Source organism: Lontra canadensis, unplaced genomic scaffold (genome assembly GCF_010015895.1).
Source record: "Lontra canadensis isolate GAN:19392208 unplaced genomic scaffold, GSC_riverotter_1.0 scaffold1, whole genome shotgun sequence".
In the NCBI taxonomy this organism is placed as follows: Eukaryota; Metazoa; Chordata; class Mammalia; order Carnivora; family Mustelidae; genus Lontra; species Lontra canadensis.
In genome coordinates, this window is record NW_022630995.1 from 128441380 (window position 1) to 128463016 (window position 21637).

At 33.7% G+C, this 21637-nt stretch overlaps 1 protein-coding gene across 2 annotated transcripts in view; it reads right to left on the reverse strand.

The window, feature by feature from the left end:
• FSTL5 (follistatin like 5) overlaps positions 1–21637 on the reverse strand; it is a 723315-nt gene that overhangs the window by 110101 nt on the left and 591577 nt on the right. The window lies entirely within an intron of this gene.

A 21637-nucleotide genomic window follows, 5' to 3' on the forward strand; every position in this document is an offset into this window, starting at 1 on the left:
GGTGGAGTATCTTGGGTTTTCCACATAGAGTATCATGTCATATCTGAAGAGTGAGATTTTTATTTCTTCTTTGTTGATTTGGATGACTTGTTGTTGTTGTCTGATTATTGAGGCTATGACTTCTAGTACTATGTTGAAAAACAGTGGTAAGAGTGGACATCCCTGTCCATAGGGAAAAAGCTCTCAGTTTTTCCTCATTAAGAATAATATTCGCGGGGCACCTGGGTGGCTCAGTGGGTTAAAGCCTCTGCCTTCGGCTCAGGTCAGGGTCTCAGGGTCCTGGGATCGAGCCCCGCATTGGGCTCTCTGCTCAGCAGGGAGCCTGTTTCCCCCCTCTCTATCTGCCTCTCTGCCTACTTGTGAACTCTCTCCCTCTCTCTGTCAAATAAATAAATAAAACCTTAAAAAAATAATATTCGCTGTAGGCTTTTCATAGATGGCCTTTTTGATATTGAGGTATGTTTCCTCTATCCCTAAACTGTGAAGAGTTTTAATCAAGAAAGGATGTTGTACTCTGTGAAATGTTTTTCCTGCATCTATTAATAGGATCATAAAGTTCTTAACTATTCTTTATTAATATAGTGTATCACATTGATTTGTTGATGTTGAGCAAGCCTTGCAACCCAGGAATAAATCCCACTTGGTTGTGGTGAATAATCCTTTTAATGTACCATTGTATCTATTAGGTAGTATCTTGGTGAGAGTTTTTGCATTATGTTCATCAGGGATAACGGTCTGTAATTTTCCTTTTTGTTGTGGTCTTTGGCTAGTTTGGGGATCAAAGGAATGCTGGCCTCATAGAATGAGTTTGTAAGTTTTCCTTCCATTTCTATTTTTTGAAACACCTTCATAAGAATAGCTATCAGTTCTCTAAATGTTTGGTAGAATTCCCTTAGGAAGCCGTCCAGCCCAGTCTGGGGTCTTGTTTATTGGGGGATTTTTGATGACTGCTTCAATTTCCTGATGATTATGGGTCTGTTCAGGTTTTCTATTTCTTCCTAATTGAGTTTTGGTAGTTTATAAGTTTCTAGGAATGTATCCATTTTTTCCAGGTTGCCTAATTTGTTGGCATATATTTGCTCATATTATGTTCTTAAGATTGTTTGTATTTCCTTGGTGTTGGTCAAGATCTTTCCTCCATCATTCACAATTTTGTTAATTTGAGTTTTGTTTCTTTTTGATAAGTCTGGCTAGTGGCTTTGATAAGCCACTATAAAGAATCTTATTAAGATTCTAATCCACTAATAAAGAATCTTATTAATTCTTTCCAAGAATCAGCTTCTAATTTCATTGATCTGTTCTTCTGATTTTTGGTTTCTGTTTCATTGATTTCTGCTCTAACATTTATTAGTTTTCTTCTCCTGCTTGGTTTAGACTTTCTTTCTTGTTCTTTCTCTAGTTCATTTAGGTATAAAGTTAGCTTGTGTATTTGAGACCTTTCTTATTTCTTGAGAAAGACTTATATTGCTATGTACTTCCCTCTTAGGACTGCTTTTGCTGCATCCCAAAGATTTTGAATAGTTGTGTTTTCATTTTCATTTGTTTCCATGAAATTTTAAATTCTTCTTTAATTTCCTGGTTGACCCATTCATTCTTCAGTAGGATGCTCTTTAACTTCCTATTCAAGTTTCTTCCAAATTTTCTCTTCTGATTAAGTTGTTGTTTCAAAGCACAGTGGTCTGAAAATATGCAGGGAATAATCTCAGTCTTTTGATATCGTTTGGGACATGATTTGGAATCTAGTATGTGATCTATGCTGGAGAATGTTCCATATGCCCTCGAGAAAAATGTGTATTCTGTTGTTTTAAGATGGAATGCTCTGTATACATCTGAAGTCCATCTAGTCCAGTGTTATTCAAAGCCCTTGTTTCCTTGTTTTTCTTCTGCTTAGATGATCTGTCCATTGCAGTGAGTGGGGTGTTAAAGTCCCCTATTATTAATGTATTATTATCAATGTCAGTTTTTATTTTTTATTCGGTTATTAATTGGTTCATAAAATTCATTGCTCCCATATTAGAGGCATAAATATTTACAATTGTTAGATCTTGCTGGATAGACCCTTTATATATGATATAGTGTCTCTCTTCATCCCATACTACAATCTTTATCTTAAAATCTAATTTGTCTGATATAAGGATGGCCACCCCAGCTTTCTTTTGGAGTTTTTTAACATGATGAATTATTTCTCACCCCCTCACTCTCAAACTAGAGGTGTCTTTGGTTCCAAAACAAGTCTCTTGCAGACAACATATCCATGGAACTTGCTTTTTTAATCCATTCTGATACTTGTGTCTTTTGATTGAGACATTTAGCTCATTTACTTTCAGAGTAACTATTGAAAGATATGAATTTAGTTCCATTGTATTACCTGTAAAGTCACTGTTTCTGTATACTATCTCTGTTCCTTTCTAGTCTTTTTTTTTTTGGGGGGGGGGAGTCTTTCTTTGCTTAAAGAATTCCCTTTAATATTTTTGCCAGGCTCGGTTAATGATCACAAATTCTTTTAGTTTCTTTTTTCCTGGAAGCTTATCATCTCTCCTTCTATTTTGAATAAATAACAGCTTTGTTGAATAAAGTATTATTGGTTGCATATTTTTGTCATGTAGCACCCTGAATATATCATGCCAGTCCTTCTGCCCTGCCAGGTTTCTGTGGATAGGCCTGCTGACAGTCTAATGTTTCTACCCTTGTCGGTTATGGACCTCTTGTCCTGAGCTGCTTTCAGGGTTTTCTCTTTGTCTCCAAGATTTGCCAGTTTCACTATTATGTGTTGAAGTGTTGACCTATATTTAGTGATTTTGCAGGAGTTCCCTCCCTCTGGACTTCAATATCTGTTTCCTTCCCCAGATTAGGGAAATTCTCAACTATATGTTGCTCCAATATACCTTCTGCCTCTCTCTTTCCTTTTCTTCTGGGATCCCAATTATTCTAATATTGTTTTACTTTATGGTATCACTTATCTCTCAAATTCTCCTCTCATGATCCAGGAGTTATTTATCTCTCTCTCTCTCTCTCTCTTTTTTTCCCCTCAGATTCTTTATTCTCCATTATTTTCCCTTCTATATCACTAATTCTCTCTTCTGCCTCATTTATCCTAACAATTAGATCCTTCATTTTTTATTGTATTTCATTAATAGCCTTTTTAATTTTGACTTGATTAGATTTGGGTTCTTTTATTTACCCAGAAAGGGATTCTTTAGTGTCTTCTATGCTTTTTTCAACCCCAGGTAGTATCTTTATAATTATGATTCTGAGCTCTAGTTCTGAAATCTTGTTTCCATATTGATTAGGTCCCTGGCAGTCTCACCTTTTCTGAGGTGAGTTTTTCCATCTTGTCATTCTTGCAGAAAGTGGCTGCTTTTCTATTCGTATAATTACAACAATTCTTTTCTTCGATCTCCGATTGAGTTCACAGGTGTTCAGAATGATTTGATAGCTATGCAACTGAATTCCTGGGACCAGACAAAACTAAAGTCTCCTATTCCTCTACCATCTTGGAAAGTCCCTGATTGAAGCATTTTTAAAAATAGTTTTTTTCCAACATCCTCTCAGGGTCTGAGGTTTTGTAATGAATATTTACTAACTTTTAAGATTTGTACAATCCCAGTTCTGTTAAATATGTTTAGGCTATGGAAACATTTCTATTTATTTTATAAAGTCAACAAAAGCAATGCCAATATCTAATCATAGTAGCAAATCAAAGGGAATTAAAGAAAAATTTCACTAGTGACAAAAATTAAAGATAAAATGTAAACAAAATTCATCAGGGTATTAAAGGTTGATCATAGACAGGATCCCTTTGGAATGAAGGAATGTATTTGTAAGAATTTAGTTAAGAAATTTAATTAACTTAATGTACTTTATTAGTATATCAAGTGAGAAAAAGCAATGTAATTTAACTAAACAATTGTAATCTGATAAGATGTGTTGCCTATTACTAAGTATAATCTAAATACTCTTAATGACTGAGCAAACTTTAAGTAGGGGATATTTTGCTAAGTGAAATCAGACAAAGAAAGACAAATACCACATGATTTCACTTATATGTTGAATCTAAAAAACAAATGAACAAGCAAACAAAACAAAACAGACTCGTGAATACAGAAAATAAACTGGTGGTTGCTAGAAGGAAGGGAGGAGGATAGGTGGAGTAAACAAATATGATTAAATGGTACAAACTTATGGTTATAAAATAAATAAGTCATGGAGATGAAAACTACAACATAGGGAATATAGTGAATAATTTTACAATAATGTTTTATGGTGAGGGAACATTTATTAATGTATAGAATTGCAAAATCAACATGTTATACACTTGAAACTAATATAACATTGTATATTAGTTATACTTTGATAAAATAAAAATAAAAAGGAGAATGTAAATACAATAGAACTAACCTGATATTATCTGTACTTTAAAAAAAAGACTAGAGGCATATTTTATATTAATAAAAATTTAACAAATATTAGAATAATAAATTGAGAGCCAAAAGAGTGGATTGAAATTTTCATTGGAAATTAATTTTTTTATGAACTAGACAATTTTATAAGTCAAGAAATAAATATAAATCATATAAGTAGTCCAAATTAGAAAATAACCAAAATTTGAAGATAAAATTTGTCAAATGATTATATTAAAAGTACACATAAGATTAATTAAATAGTTCAATTTGGTAACAAGATACAAGATAAATACTCTCAAATCTATTCTTATGTAAGAATTAGAAAATGCAATAAATTTTATTTATAATACCCCAAAGCAAAATATGTCAACGAATGAGTAAATTCTATATCTGAAATATTACACTGTATGTTAATTAACTGGAATTTAAATAAAAATTCAATGATTCATTAAAATGTAAAAAATACAGTAAATCTAGTGTAACATTCACTAAAAATATGCTAGATGGAAAGCTATATATTTTTAAATCAAAAGAGTGAATGTTATAAAGAGAATTTATTCTGCAATTACTTAATTTAAAAATTGCATGTATTGTTATTATATATTTAGAACATATTCCATTTTTATAGTATAAAGTTGGAATGCACATTAAGTGTAAAAAATAGTTTGAATTCAATTACATAGGTATAATAACCAAGCCTCTTTTCCTTAGATGTCTTATTATTTTTCTGATTTTTATGTAAGTGTACATGTAAATGGGGTATTTTTGATACTATGAATATACAACATGTAAAATAATTTTAATCCTGCATATTTATTTATCATATCTCTACTTTGGTCTTCAATATACAGTTTAAATCAATATACACTATTTCTTCATATGGTTTTCTTCCTTTAAAAAATATTACTGTTCATTACTAATCAATCCAAACTTGATACCTATTGCCAGAAGCTAGTATAAGTTATAAGATTCAGTAAGTATCATTGACTTCTCAGTCATATATACATATATATGATGTATGGATATAGACATATACATTGACATACACGTGTGTGTATGTGTGCATGGATGTGTTTTAACTGTGATGACCATCCTTCAGTGTAGTAATTCCATTGCTATATATTCCTACAAGAGGTGTAGGGATGGTTAAAGCCACAGGCACATGTTCAAGTTAACTGCCAAACATTGTTATCAGCACCACAAACATTGTGTGCAAGTATTCACTCCTCCACGCTCAAGGTAAACTAAAACTGTATGTATGTGTATGCATGCACATGTGCATAATATTACCAAATATTAATATATAAATATTATAATGCATGTCACATACAATATATGGTAGTTTAATTATGTTATATTATTTTTGCAAATATTGAAAGAAAATTTTCTTGTTTTTTAATGCTTTTAAACTATTATTTCTATTGGGATATTACTTTTCTCTTCTATATGTATATACATTTTAAAGATTTTATTTATTTGAGAGAGAGAAGAGAGCATGAATGGAGGGAGGGGCAGAGGGGGAAGTAGACTCTCTCTTGAGCAGGGAACCTGATGCAAGTGCTTGATCCCAGGACGCTGGGATCATGACCTGATCCAAAGGTCAGACACTTAACTGACTGAGCCACCCAGGTCTATTTTTTTTTTTTTTTTAATTTTAACAACAACTTATATTGGAATGACTTTATCATATTGATCTATATTTCACATAATAAAAACAGCTATCTATAGTGAATGCTGACTTAATCACACCACTTATTTACTTAAAAACATAAAGCATATTCGTGTGTGTGAGTATATACTCTCAAAGTCCTTAGTATAGCATATACAGTCTTTTATGACATGCCTGTGTCATTTTAAACTCACATTCCGAACATCAAGACATTTTGAATTTCTTCATGATTACCCATATGTTAAATCTGACAGTAATACCCTTACCAGAAGTATTCACTTAATTCCCCTCTAATATTCCTTTAAACCAGCTTATTATTATTTTTTTTTTAAATCTGTAGCTATCCTGTAAAACAGAGTCTGAACTAAAGAAACTGTTTTTTTTTTCTGTACTTACTGAATCCTATTATTATGCCCTTAATACAGCATAAATGAAATTTCTGTTCTGAAATCTTTTATTTTTAATTGGACAACAAACCCCTCAAAATTGCAGACACCCCATAATTTAGTATTTATTCATAACTTAATTGAAATATAAAATTGTTTCTGAAGATAACATATGCCTTATAATGAAAATGTGGTCCAAAGAAACAGATATCTGGACTCTAGTAACAGAATCTTCTATGAATGCCTTTTTAAATAAAGTGCCTTATTTTATATATTAGGGACTTGTGATTACATTCAAAGTGATGGATCTCATGTTAAATATGTTATCTGTATGTGGGAATATATGTGAAGAATTGAATGTTATATAAGTAACAGCAAAAGATGATTAAGTACATAGCAACATGCTATAGTACTGAACAGATATTTTATTCACATGGAAACTGGTTGGCTTTGTGATTAAATAAGTTTTTGCTTGTCCTTGTCTTTGAAAGTGTAAGGTTTTCACTAGTGGAAAACATTTTTTTTTTATAAACTGTATTTATGTAAGGATAACATTTTAGTTAGATGTCTTATTCTCTGCTTCTCCTTTTGGATTTAAGAAGTTGACTTAACTTCAGAAGGCAAATGGAAAAGGGCAATGTTAAAAGAAAATGTAAATAAAAATTTAATGTGTCTAAAAAATGTATGGTTAGTATTATGGTAGCTGAAATTTCTTTGAATGTGCATATGGAGAATGAAATGAGACATTTAAAATGGACTATTTTTAGGATGGAAAGCTATATAAGATATGTCAAGTACATTGCCTGCCATGTGCCAAATTCAAAGCCACTTTCAAGTAAAACTGTCATTTGTTGGGCACTGATTGAAGATGTTTCTCCCCTATGACTACAAAGATTCCCAACCTAGTGTCTAACATTAGCTGATTAGGCTAGAGTGTCCAGCTAACATTAGGGAATACGACTCAGAAACTGGCCAGGAATCTGTGGTCCTAATTTCTACAGACTGATGAAATGGGATAATCAGATTCTTTTCAGGGATAATTTGAGTCAAGAAACCATGTTAAAAAAGGGAGAGCACAGAGAACCAGAATTGTAGGAATGCATAGCAAATGGCACCAGGACGTAGAGTCAGGGCCCTTAATGATTTGTGAAAACAAAGATAACTCAAAATTGCAAAAGGGACCCTTCCATGAAGAGAGAGAGTCAGTAGTTGTCTATGGAACATCAGTTTCTGGGTTCTGAATGAGGATACATCCCAGACTGCTTCACATTGCCAGTTTAACAATCACATCAATTTAAAAATAACCTATACTTAGCCAAATAGAGAACCTACTTCTGGAAACCAAATAGCCTGAGTGAAACCAAGACAATGTAAGAACTTTTGCCATGTCAAAAGATTAAAGCCACAACACAAAACAAATAAAAACCATACCCATCTTTCCAGGAACCTGGTTGGTTCAGTCGGAAGAGCAAGCAACTCTTGATCTCAGGGTCAAGAATTCAAGCACCACAATGGGTGTAGTGATTACTTAAATAAATAAATAAATAAATAAATAAATGAATGAATATGAACAAACTTAAAAAATACAATATCTGTCTTTCCTTCCAATAGCAAATCAAGTAAGCCAATATTTGCAGTAGTTATTGCCTGATGCATAAAACATTATCTCAAGACTTAGCAGCTTAAAAATTCAAAAAACAGTTATGGTATTTGTGGTAGTGGGTTGGCTAGAGGCATTCTGATTTGGGGTATCTCATGAGGATCGAGTTATCTGTGGGCTTATCTTGGGCTGGAAGATCCACTTCTGAGGTGGCTCACTTAAATGGCTGCCAATTTAATGCTGGCTATTGGCAGAAAGCCCCAGTTCTTTACCTATGGGACTCTCCCCAAGTCTGCTGACATGTTCTCACATACGGACAGTTAGCTTCCCCCAAATGAGTGACGGATGACAGAGAAGCTGAAGCCATAGTGCCCTTTTTGACCTGGCTTCAGAAGTCATATACCTTCACCTCTACACTACTCTACTTGTGATAGAAAACTGATCTGTTTCAGCGTGGGAAAATAATACAAGGGTGTATGTATCACAGAAAGAGGAGGATTATTAGGATCATCTTGGACACCAGGGAATATTAGTGTAACAGACTGCTTACTAAGCAAACATAACTTCAAGAAAAATTTTCTAGCTAACATCCTCCCAGGCACACTGCCAACAACTGAGCTTTTCTTAATAGAAATTCTAAGCCCACCACTGTCAGAAAGTGACTTGATTTTGATTATTCTTCACAAGAATGATTGATTGCCATTTTTATGATTAACAATAAACAGTGGCAATATTAAACAATTGTAGTGAATACCTGCAGATACATGGGAAATTCTTTGCCTTCTAACTTGCTCATATATACTATGGTTTTTAGTAGGTGGCAAGCAAAGTTACTTCCTCTTTTGCTTTAACTCCCTCAGCTAGAAAATACACCAAATGGTTGATTAGAGAATTACAAAATAAAATGATTATTAAATATTTTAAATAGTACATGACACATAATTAATTGCTCAATAGGTCTTGGCTATGTAGTTATATATACATACATCCTAAGTAAAACTCAAGATAATCAATCATACCTATACAAATTAAATTAATAGAAATGTTGTCAAACAAAACATTGCATAAAAGTATATCTTAACCTATAATTAGGGCTATCAGAGAATTCTCCTTATTATCATTTGAGAGAACAAAGTAATTAGAAAAATAGAAGCCTACTTAGATATTAATTAGAATTTTGTGTAAGGAAAACAATGAAAAATAGAATTTAAAGCTATTTCAGTGCCGCCTAATTTTTATAAAAGGGTCTTATTTCTAATATTTTTAAAAGATTTATTTGTTTAATAAAGAAGGAGGAAGAGGGAGAGAGAACAAGGGCTAGAGTGGGGGGAGGGGCAGAGGGAGCCAATCTTCAAGCAGAATCCCCACTGAGCATCAAGCTAGATCTCAAAACCCATGAGACTGTGATCTGAGTCAAAATCTAGAGTCATACGCTTAACCAACTGAGCTACTCCGGTACCCCACTAGTAACTTTCATTACTGTCTCATTTTCTGAATTTCTCACTACTTAATTTTTAGATATCTACTTAATATATTTATGTTATATATGATGTTAACATATAAATAGAATTATATTTAAATATAGAGTAAAATAAGAGATATGAAATTTTTGAAGGAAATTGACTACTTTAAAACATCATTTATTAATAAGATAAAAGTTGTTAGATAAATATTTTATGAGGGAAATTACAAATTATAATTACAAATCTCAAGTTAAATTAAATTAAGTCTCTTGATAGTTAAGAATTTTGGATAAACACATAGTTTATAATTCAGTTAAAATTGCTCAGCTTTAAAGATATTATAAAAGAGATTAGTAGCAGTGCAATAAAAGGCATCAGACATCCAAACAAATAACTGCTGTAGTCAGCTATAAACTTGTCATCTGAAATTTCTAGCAGTCACAGGATGAAAGGAAAAAAAATGGACTTTATACTGTCTGAGAAGTGTTCATGTAGAAAATGACATAAAACAAGCTGATTATAAGTTAACAGAGATTAACTTCTTAGAACAGATTTCTAAAGAAATTACATGAAATATACAGACAAATTAGACAGCATAAGGCTTTTATGAGAATTCCATGAGAAAATTTTAAATTGCTTAGAACGGTGACTAGCACATACTCAGAAAACCTCATGTATGCGCACACACAACACATATGTTTGTATGCATGTGGACACATATCTTTTTGGAAAACAGAAATACATTTTTCCTAAGCATAACTTCAAAGGTAAGAACTTGATATTGTGACTCAAATATGAAGTAAGTTGCAGCACAAATTAGCCTATACATCTTGTCTTTTTAATTAAGAAAAATAAAATAATGTTTGTGTGTACACAGAGTTGCAGAACACGTATTTAACCTATTTACCTAAGGGACTCTCCCCAACAGTCCTTGAAATATTCTTTTCCAAGTATCAAGTATTAAAAGCCCTAGCAGACTAATGACAAGTTCTGAAATAAATTCAAATTTGTCTCTTATAATTGCTTAAACTTTTACATTGTGTTGATTAAAGTGAATTTACTATTGCTTTTGATTTACTTTTAAACACAATAAGCACCAGACTTCGCACTCTGTTACAAAAATGTAAAATGTGATATTCTCAATCTGCTGCATTCCCATTCTATAACAATAAGGTCACATGAAGGGATGCCTGGATGGCTCAATCAGTTAAGCGTCTACCTTTGGCTACCCGTTCATGATTGGGAGGGGGGGTCCTGGGATCCAGCCCCACAATGGGGTCTTTATTCAGCTGGGAACCCTGCTTCTCCCTCTCCTTCTGCCCCTCTCCCCTGCTCATGCTTGCTCTCTCTCTCCTCTCTCTCTCAAATGAATAAATAAAATCTTTTTAAAAATTTCTCATGTAATGGCATTAAAGGGATGACTAATTCTATAACTGAATTCATTTTCCTCAAAGTATTTTAAATATATCTTAGTTCTTCTACAATTTCATGATAGAGAACCCAGATATCTGTGTTATGCAGTGAGAGTTTTGATGTAAAAATGTTAATTGGAAAATTAGAAATTAATCATGTTTTATAAAAGAATTTCAGTTTAATCATGGAAGCATTTGTGATCTTAAATTAGAAAGTATCCTGAGGATTCCAAGATGAGTTCACAGGACACTGCATATCCACTTTGTTGATTGAGAGTGATCCTGTCAAATCAGATTGGTTTGCACTGGCCAATTCAACTTTAGCATGAGGTCCCTCTAAGTGTTTTTTTTTTTCCTCCTGGGATAGTTTTCCTTCTCTTTGACTTAATTGCGAATGTAGTACCTGCTCAAAAAATTATCGTCTTGATTTTGCTTGCATTAGTGGGAAAGGAATGGCAGCTTCTGCCTAAAACAACATCATAAACTCCTGATTTTGTTCTCAGCTCTCCATGGTACTGTCACTTACTAGTCTATGTTTTCCTAAAATTCTCAGTAGATACACTTCTAACTCTTGGATTTTACTCACGTGTTTTTAAAATATTATTGAGATGAACTAAGTGAAACATGTGTTTCTAATGTGATAAACTAAGAATCGGTTCAATAATTTATTTAAAGAGGAAAATATAATGAAACCAGAAAAACGTCTCCAGTCATCCCCAGTTCTTTTTTCCCTGAATTGGCTAACATGCTTCTTACATTTTCCATTAAAATCCCTGATCATAATTTTATTTAAATCTCTAATCTTCCAGAAGCCTCATATCTTCTCCATGGAAATACTGTCATTACTGTTTTAAATGTCTGTAAAAAGCTTGAGAACCACAATTCTTTCCCATCATGTGAGAAGGGGAAATTAAAGCATGAAGACTGAGTAAAGGAGGCAAGAATGTACCCTACCACTACAAAGAAAGATTAGGAATTGTAATAATCAGCCATATAATTCTAACACACACTGTCTTCTCTACTTGAAACATCTTTCCTACCTCGGGGAGCAGGATCACTGCTTAACAACTGTTACAACACAGAAACAAATGCTGGACAATCATAAGAGGAATAAAGTGGTCTGTTGTCCTTCAGTCCTGTCTTTCCTCTCTCCTCTTCTTTCCCATCTCCACCCCTATTCCATGAAGATTCTATATTAATAAGAACGATGACAGCTGCCTGTTCTTTCTGCTATTGTCAACACTGAAGAAGAAGGGCAGAACAGACAACAGACAGCAGTGATACTCTAGCAGCTGCAATCACTGGCATGGAGAAAAGGGAATGAGGTCAAAGATGTTCAGCAGAGAAATGACAGGGAGAGGAAAAAAAAACAAAAAAACAAAACAAAACAAAAAAACAAAACAAAACACTAAACTAGGTCAAGTAGCAGCAGTGTAGCCACCCGTGGCTGTGGTAAGAATGAACGATGGCACCGAAATGTGAAAGAATTTTCAGCTGAAACCTCCTGATATCACAGTGACTCTGCACACGTGTAACCTTTAATTATTGCTCACTCTTGAAAATAAAATGTGGTGGGACATGACTTGTAGGATACTATATAAGATACTTATATACTATATAAGAACACATTCATATATATATATATTTATATATTTATTTATATATATATTTATATATATATATTTTTTTTTACTAATATTCCCTATGAAACTTATCTCTCTTCCCATACTCTTCCAGAAGAAGCATCAAGGATAATTATCAGACTTGAATGAAACTCTGAAATTTTATGTCCTAGGAGCATTTTTTAAAACTCAAGGATAAAAGGCTAGGATGGGAATCAAAAACAGAATTTAGCTTCACAAAAAAGTGATAGAATATATAAGATACAAGAGTAAACAAATAGTTGTGACACTTGTTAATAAAAATGTAAGATATTTCTAAATATATCTGAATTTCAAAGTATTTTGCTACTAAATATAAATCTGAGATGTCTAGTTTGGAGCTCTTTCTTGAATGGACCCAAATCTAGTTTATGGCACTAGCACATTTACCCATTTTTTTTAACCCATTTTCATAACTTTTATCCATTGTTCAGTATTTAAGAAAAATTTAAGCTTAATAATCATTGACCCCAAATAATAGTAATAATGGTAATCAAAACAAATACTTACTGAGCCCTCATTATGTGTTAGACACTGTGCTAAGTATTTTATAGCATTGGATACATTAAAATGTTATATCTGCAAATGTCTCCGATTGAGTTAATTTCTATAATAGCTTACTCTAAAAAGGCAAAATAAAGCAAGCACTTGTTAAAAGTATAAGAGGCTAATCACATAGTCTGGGGTAAAATAATAATATTCGAAAAATAAATTGAGAAACAGAACAACCACTTTTTAACGTATCACATAAAATGTTTTCGTATTAGGTTGTAGCCAGAGCTGTTTATCTGGCCAACATCCTACCAACCATATTTATATCAGGGTGAAGTACAGATTGCTCAGGGGGCCACAAAAGCATTAAGTTGATGATAGATTATCTTCTATCTATTATCATAATAGAATCTTTCCAGTGTCAGTTTTGCTGTAATTTAATGGTTACAAATTAATAGGCATAAGCCGCCTAAGGCATAATTTTAGTCCTTGACTATTTTGATTATTTATTATGAAAAACAATGCTTTATGAATGAACCATGTAACACTACTTTTGGGAAATACTATTATGCCAAATACTCCTGAAAAGATGGATAAAGGGAGATAACTCAACCTCGCATCGAATGCTCACATTAATGTGTTCCACCAGTATGCTGTAATGAGTTTTCACAATACACGTTCTGTCTTGAGATTAAATACAAGCTTGTTTGTCTTATAAACTAAGCTGGGAATTAGAATTTTGGTTAATTCTACCCAATAAAAAAACAAGGTCAAATGTCCCCTATATGTTAACGATAAAATCTAGCAAAAAAAAAATGCTTATTGTGATCTCTGAAAAATGAATACATAGAGAAATTTTCCCTTTGAAGGAACATAGCATGTAAGTCACTCTTAATTTGACTTTTTCATTCAGTTCAAGGCCTTCTTTAGTTTGGTTCTACCCAACGATTTGTTCTCACTATATATATTGTAAATTCCCAGCAAGCATTTTTATGGTGATATATTACACAAAGTTCATGAAACCTACCATGTACTTTATGATGGTTCTCTGAGTTTTACATACTTTTAAGTGTCCAACTATGGAAGTATCGTGGTAGCCACCAAATATCAGCTCAAATATCATCACCTCAATAAGGAAGGGCTATGCCATGCAACTTGGTTGGAATTTGTTGTTTCTGTGCCTGCGATCCTATCATACCTGGGTTATATGCCTAGTGCAACAATTATTTTATTTTGTCATGCATTGTAGTTTCTTCTACTTGCACTAAACTATAGCCATTCTGAAAGTAGAGAACTATTAACAGCATGCTAGCAACATGCTTGTTTTTGTGTTTGTTTTTACTTCAGTAAATATTTAATAAGTGAAAGCATGAATGAACAAACTATTGTTCCCTAGAGATTTCTTTGTTCTCCTTACAATGAAACCTCTTATTCACTGTAAATTTTGTAAATGTCCATTTCCTAATAGATAATTAAGAAAGGAGTAGCTAAGTTTGAAGTAATACTGACATTCATGCACATGGGAAGGTAACCAGCTTCACACACATTTAAATTACAGCCATTGTAAAAAGTATTTAAATTAAATTTAGTTCACTTGCCATAGAAATGCAGATGGAATTGAAGGGCAGATAAAAGAAACTACAAACTGTAGCAAAATATTAAGTATATGGCAGGTTCTTCTTAACTTCTGAACGAATGGCAATTCAATGTTTCTTTAATACATGCAATTGCTGGCTCCCAAGTTATGTGTGAAATCAACTCTAATAGATAATGATGCCAAAGTGCTTTCCAAAAGGTGTAAAGATGACAGTGGTACTAACAATGTGTAATGATTCCTATTTTTTCAAATCTCACCAAGTCTTATTATTATGCAGTGTTTTAACTTTCTGTATTCTAGTGCATGCAAAATGACATCTCTCTCTGGTTATAAGGTATTTTTCCTTGACACCTAATGAGGAGTAACATCTTGTCATGATATATATTGCCATTTTATTTATTTATTTTTCTTGTCTCTGAAAGCTCTTTTTAAAATTATGCTCTAGTTTTCCTTTGGGTTGTTTCATTAACATCTGTCTATCTTTCTGCCTATGAGACTAAATTCTTATCAAGTATTTGTATTGACAATATCTTGGGAGTAAATTTTATGATCACAAGTTCTTAATTTTAACATAATCATACTGTTTCCTCCAATGTTTACTCTGCTTTTGAAATACATCCCTATAATTACACTTTGATATTAACATTAGTATAATTGTAATTTATATAATACTAGTTGTAATATATATAGTATGTTTACATATCTCTATCTATATATATGCAGTCTTTAGTTAAATTTCATTATAATAATTAAATTGGAAAAGAGATTGTTTATTATATAGTACTCTCAGTCATCTGAATCCGAAATGTTTCTAGAAACATTTTGACTTCCTATTGAAAAATGTTTGAAAAAAATTTTTAAAAAGTTTGAGATAAAAACAGAAATATTTTATTTACTAATAATTTATTTTCTATTAAAATTTCACTATTACTAGAATTTTTCCAAAAATTTTATTATTGTTTACACCAGAGTTTAGTATAAAGATATGTATTAGATAGACCAATATAAGGCAAAGATATTCATATTGACACACAAGTTTAGTGCATGAAATAGAAAATGGTTTTTTAAGGACTTTCATTTTTTTAAAAAGATTTATATATTTTTTTAAGATTTTATTTATTTATTTGACAGACAGTGATCACAAGTAGGCAGAGAGGCAGCAGGTAGAGAGGAGGAAGCAGGCTCCCCGCTGAGCAGAGAGCCCGATGCGGGGCTCGACCCCAGGACCCAGGGATCATGACCTGAGCCGAAGGCAGAGGCTTTAACCCACTGAGCCACCCAGGCTCCCCAAGGACTTCCATTTTTAATAACATTTCATACGTAGTGTTACATTTCATATGTAACACAGGTATGGAAATGTGCACTAAGTTGAAAAGTAAAGCAAGTAAAGAGGCAGAACAACAATAAAACAGACCCACTTTTCCTAGAATATTCATCTCATAATCAGAATTCAGAGATCTGGACAAACAGAGGACAATAGGACACACAAATGTGTAATCTGGTTCTGCAGACAGTTGATAAAAATGTGTGGCATAAATTAGATTTATAAAACTTGAAGAAGGTAAGTCACTGCAGCCCCTTACCCCAGAGCCTGTGCATTTGAAGGGCACAGTTATTTTAGTAATGTTTCACACATTTACACTGTTTTCCAACCAAATTCCTATATCAGAGAATTCTAAGAAAATCACAGAGTGATGATAATTCTAACTTCTTTTTGAAACTAAGTGCACAATTATTTTGCGAAGGAATCACAAAGCTTAAAGCCTCTGGAATTATATAATTTTAAAGTGAGCTCTAACATTCTTACCTGACCACCACCAACAAAATACTAATATGTAGATTTTCTAAGAGTGTCATACAGATTTTATACACAGCACTGTCACTGTATAGAAGCTTATTTAGTCTACATGCCTGAAGTAATATAAATAAGATGTCACCATTGCATGCCTAATTTATCATCAAATAAATTAGGCAAATTGACATTGTGTAATATGAGATGAGATGAGAATATTCCAATGAAGGTATATAATGCCTGGCAGACGAAATGTGCACAATAAATCAAACTAAGAAAGCTTTGAGTCTTACTTTGTTTTCTAGGCAAAGGAGATGCCCGATTGCTTAGGATTGTTGTAAACCTGTCAATCTGATGACATTCAGATCACATAGCATCTTGTTAGATAAAAAGTCTCTACTGTTGTGCAAAAATGGAATAGCAATGTGTTAGACAGATCTATTTAATGACATTGAAAAGGCTTTTATTTTAAAAATACAGCCTTCAGATATGGAAATCACAAGGCAGATAATTTCAGTGTGTTCTGGGTCAACAGATGAAAAGATTTATGGAACAAGTTACTCCACAGGATGTGACAATGTCATTGGGCAAATTGAGACTATGAATATTAGAATTTATGATAAATAATAAAAGCTCATAAAATAATAACTGCTTATCAAGCACAGTTAACCTTGACATGAGTCTGATTATCCTAAGTGCATTTTATTTCACACTAAGCTTACTGATACGTAAAGGTCTGTGACAAATATTAAATAGGCTTGGAGACTTTTCAAAAGGTATATGAATTGTTCATTCTGCTTTAAATGTTTTTAGTATAAATTCTCTGCTGAATAATATTCAGTGAATGTTAAATTTAAAAAATGATTTTTTTCACTTATTGATTTATTTCATTCTTCCTGAAATATTTGTTTTTATTTGATTCTTTTTGATTCAAGCACTTAGCTTATAACTATCAGGATTAAAATTTCACACTGGTTATCAGAGGCACACCTTATCTTTAACTATGGACTTTTCTTATTCCTAATTATTCTACCTATCGCACATTGGTTGAGTATATAAATTATAATTAATTGATGACTGCTGCATTTGACTTCACTGTACCTATTTACAGACTATGCTCATCTACTTATATTATCTTTCTAGCCTCTAAAGACATCAATAAGATTCTGCTTAAATGATCTCATTAAATCTATACAACTGTCCTGGGGCACCTGGGTGGCTCAGTCAGCTAACCCAGCTCTTGATTTTGGCTCAGTCACGATCTCAGGTTCCTGGGAACTAGTCTACATTGCCTCTGGGTTCAGCTGGGAGTACACTTGAGAATTCTCTCTCTCCCTCTTCTGTTGCCCCTCCCCCACTCACACACACACACTTTCTCTCTCAAATAAATAAATATTTTTAAAAAAATCTATACAACTGCCTTTCTGAAGTAGGTATTCTCTATTCTTTAAAAATAAGAAGTAAAGGGGTTCTTGGTTGGCTCAGTCAGTACAACATGGACTCTTAATCTAAGGGTCTTGAGTTCAAGCCCTATGTTGGGTGTGAAGCCTACTTAAAATTAAAAAAAATAATAAAGTAATAAAAATAAGAAATGAAGTCTAGAGAGTTAATTAATTTTTCTATATTATCAGAATATATTCTATTTTCAAAGTTTGCAATACTGTACTCAAACTGTTTATATATAAAAAGACCATGTTTTAATCTATTTTAAGATTCTTTACTCAACTTCTTTTCAGTTTCTTTTTATTTTTTGACATGTTTTTATTTAAATTCTACTTAGTTAACTTACAGTGTATTATTAGTTTCAGGTGTAGGCAATCTGGCTCTCTGTCACCCAATTGACTGTCAGGGTTGACTTGGCTGATCTGACTGGCTAGGCACGTTTTCTTTTCCTCCCTGTCTGCTACATGTGCATCCTTCCTAAGCTGCACCCCAGTGGAAAAGGATGACCTTATCAAGGTGTGCTATTTTGGTCAAGGGTATAGGAGTAGCTGTATTCCTCTGCTAGAACCTCCAAAGAAGTTCTCAAAGTCCCTTTCCTCTACTTCCAAAATAGGTAAACACATCTTAAACGTTTACATTATCTTTTGAAATATTCAGGTATGAATGGCTACATTTTACCATATTCTAAAGTCCATGTACTATTAATTAGTCATTGTATTTTTGTAATATTACTAATTTACATTAGCAATCTATATTTATATAACTTGTACACTCAAGTAATCTTGTTGTTGAACTTAACACATTTAAAATATTGTTTTAGAAAATCTTACAATTAATTTATTTTATAATTGTCAACTAATATTAATTTACTGAAGTTAATCCTAAAATAAGGATGGTTGTAAAGGCTCTGTATTTCCAAATATAATGCTGACTGTGACAATGATAAAAAGTAAAGTTGTATATACTATTACAATATATTCTGACATTCTGTTCTAATATTTACATTAAGCTAGATTAATCATATCCTTTACTAAAATCCTAGCAAGGTGTGATATAATCTGTGCTCAGTGCTTAATGCAGCCAGTAGCTTAAAAGCTTTCAATAGCAGCCTACACTCACACTGCTTTTCATTTACCTTAATCCTGAAGATGAATTATTATCATCTGGGAATTGAACTCTGCTTGGGAATGGAAATGTATCAAATGCTTATGCCACTTGCAAGCCGTTTTCAAATGAATAACATTTACCTCTGCCTAAAACCCCCTCATATATTTCATATCATCTGTTACAATCCCCTATGGCCCATTTCTACTCTTCTTTACATTTAAATCCTCTCTGTATATCACCCCATTAAATCTCAGTTCTCAAACGCTATCCCTAATGTACCTGTAAATGGGATTACTCTGAAGCACTTTTTTGTAGTTCAATTTGTCATATGAGAAAACTTCATGAGGTTTGTTGACAAAGTTGGGCACTGTAACTCAAGGTTTTCCAATTCAAAGATTAGGTTACAAGCAAAACATAAACTCCTTAGCCATATGATGCTTTGCATGAATTGTTCACTCAATGATATCATCCTGTTGGGAAATGTAGTATAAGGGGAAAAAATGTGATTGATATTACTATGACTGCTCTATTATGTAGAAAATAACGGATGATTGCTCTGAAGCTGTAGCTAAACAACGTTAAGAGTCTTGTGTCATTTAGTCCAAAAGTTGTAAGTCTTCCCCCATGTTTATCACTGTCTATATGGAATTTAATACCTCTCTTCTCTGCATCTTTCAAAAAAGAAAACGGAAAACTTTACAGAAGAATTTTAAAATGTAATAGGAGGAGGGGCAAGATGGTGGAGAAGTAGGAGACCCTGTTTCAACTGATCCCATAAAGTGAGCTAATTATCTACCCAGAAAACTCTGAACACTCATGAAACCAGCCTCAGATGTAGGATTATACACTTCTGGATCTCTATGAAGGCAGAAGACACCAGTGGACAGGTAAAGCATACTGGGAATGATGGGACTGATATCGAAGGATAAATAGAAGGGGGAGGGAGCAACCGGAAGCAACCCACTGGAAAGTAATACCCAAATATGAAAGTGCTCTATGATTGGGGACCAGCATTGACTTAGAGTCTGGTTAAGAACACTCAAAGAGCAAAAGATCTGAAAGGGCAACTGGTGGAATCAGGTGGTCATGGGCATGGGCCTAAGGTCACAGACCCAGGATGGCCACCGCCAGAGACCACGCATGCCAAGGAGAGTGCGTCAGCAGAGCCTTCAATTCCTGGTCCCAGAGCCTCCAGGGTTGCATGGCTTGAGGGAATCTGGTGGGCACTCTCTAGAATCAAGCCTTTTGCACTCTGTGCTCACTGCGTGATTACAGTCTGAACCACACTCCCCACCCATGCCTGAGAGTGCTCCGTGTGGGCACTAACCAGTGTCTCTAGGACTGGCCAAGAGTCTGAACACTTCCAGCTCAGACTTGAACAGACAAACCCAGACAGCAGTCCTGGCAAAGGCAGCCACTGGAAGTGGGTTCCCTGGACAATTATCACTCGTGGTTTTGGCACAGGGGTGCAGGAACAGGTGGGCGCTTTGAGTGACCCCTGAGATGGTAGCTGGGAATGTGCACTGCCTATGGGAGGTTGCATGGCTCAGCAGAGATTGCAGAGGGGGAGTCTGTGTGTTCTGGACCACCCAAAGAGGAACAGACTGAGGCTTCTCTCTGAGACGGAGGTCTGGGTGCAATTTGCTTTCCACTAAACCTCCAAAAAGCTGCAAAAAGCTGCCAAAGAACAAAAACTTCCAGAGAACAAAAGCTTAAAACCAGTTTCCACAGAGCCCAGCCCCTTGATGAGGAGTAGGAAGACTCAACCCAAGAAAAACTGAGTGAAAAACAATACAGCAGACCCCTCCCCCCAGAAATGCAGCCAAAAGAATGAGAGGACAACCACCACAGGGGCCCCATAAAACTGTAAAACCCCAATATCAGGCAAAAACAATATATTAAGCTCCTGGTATTGCCCTAAAACCAGTATATTACGTAGATACAACTTTTTTTTTTTTAATTCATTCTCACTATTCTTTTTTTTTTTTTAATTTTTAACCTACTTACCATTACAACTAGAGGTTTAATACAATGTATTCCATAATAATCTTTAAACTTGAACTTCTTTCATACATATACCTGTATTTTTTCTTTTTCAAAGATTTTATTTATTTATTTGACAGAGAGAGATCACAAGTAGGCAGAGAGGCAGAAAGAGAGGGGGGGGGGAGATCTCCCTGTTGAGCAGAGAGCCCAATGTGGAGCTTGATCACAGAACTCCAGGATCACACCCAAGCTGAAGGCAGAGGCTTAACCCACTAAGCTACCCAGGCACCCCTCTTTTTCTTTTCTATTTTTTTAATATACATATATATAAGTTTCAAGGTAATCCTCTTTCCCTAATCAATATTACCTCTCTATATAAATCAGTTTTAATCTCCCTTTATTTCTGGAAAGTTGAGCCCTTTAACAAAGATATCAAGATACACCCAGGAAGAATCAAAATAAACTTCCTTGCCCACATCCAGGATTTATAACCACCTTTCCATCTTTTTCAGTCAGTGTTCCTGTGTAATTGTTTTTGTTCTGGTATTATATAAATCTCATCCTTGGGGTTCATGTTGGCTGTCTTTTTTGTTTTGTTTTGTTTTGTTTTTCTTGTCATTTACTTT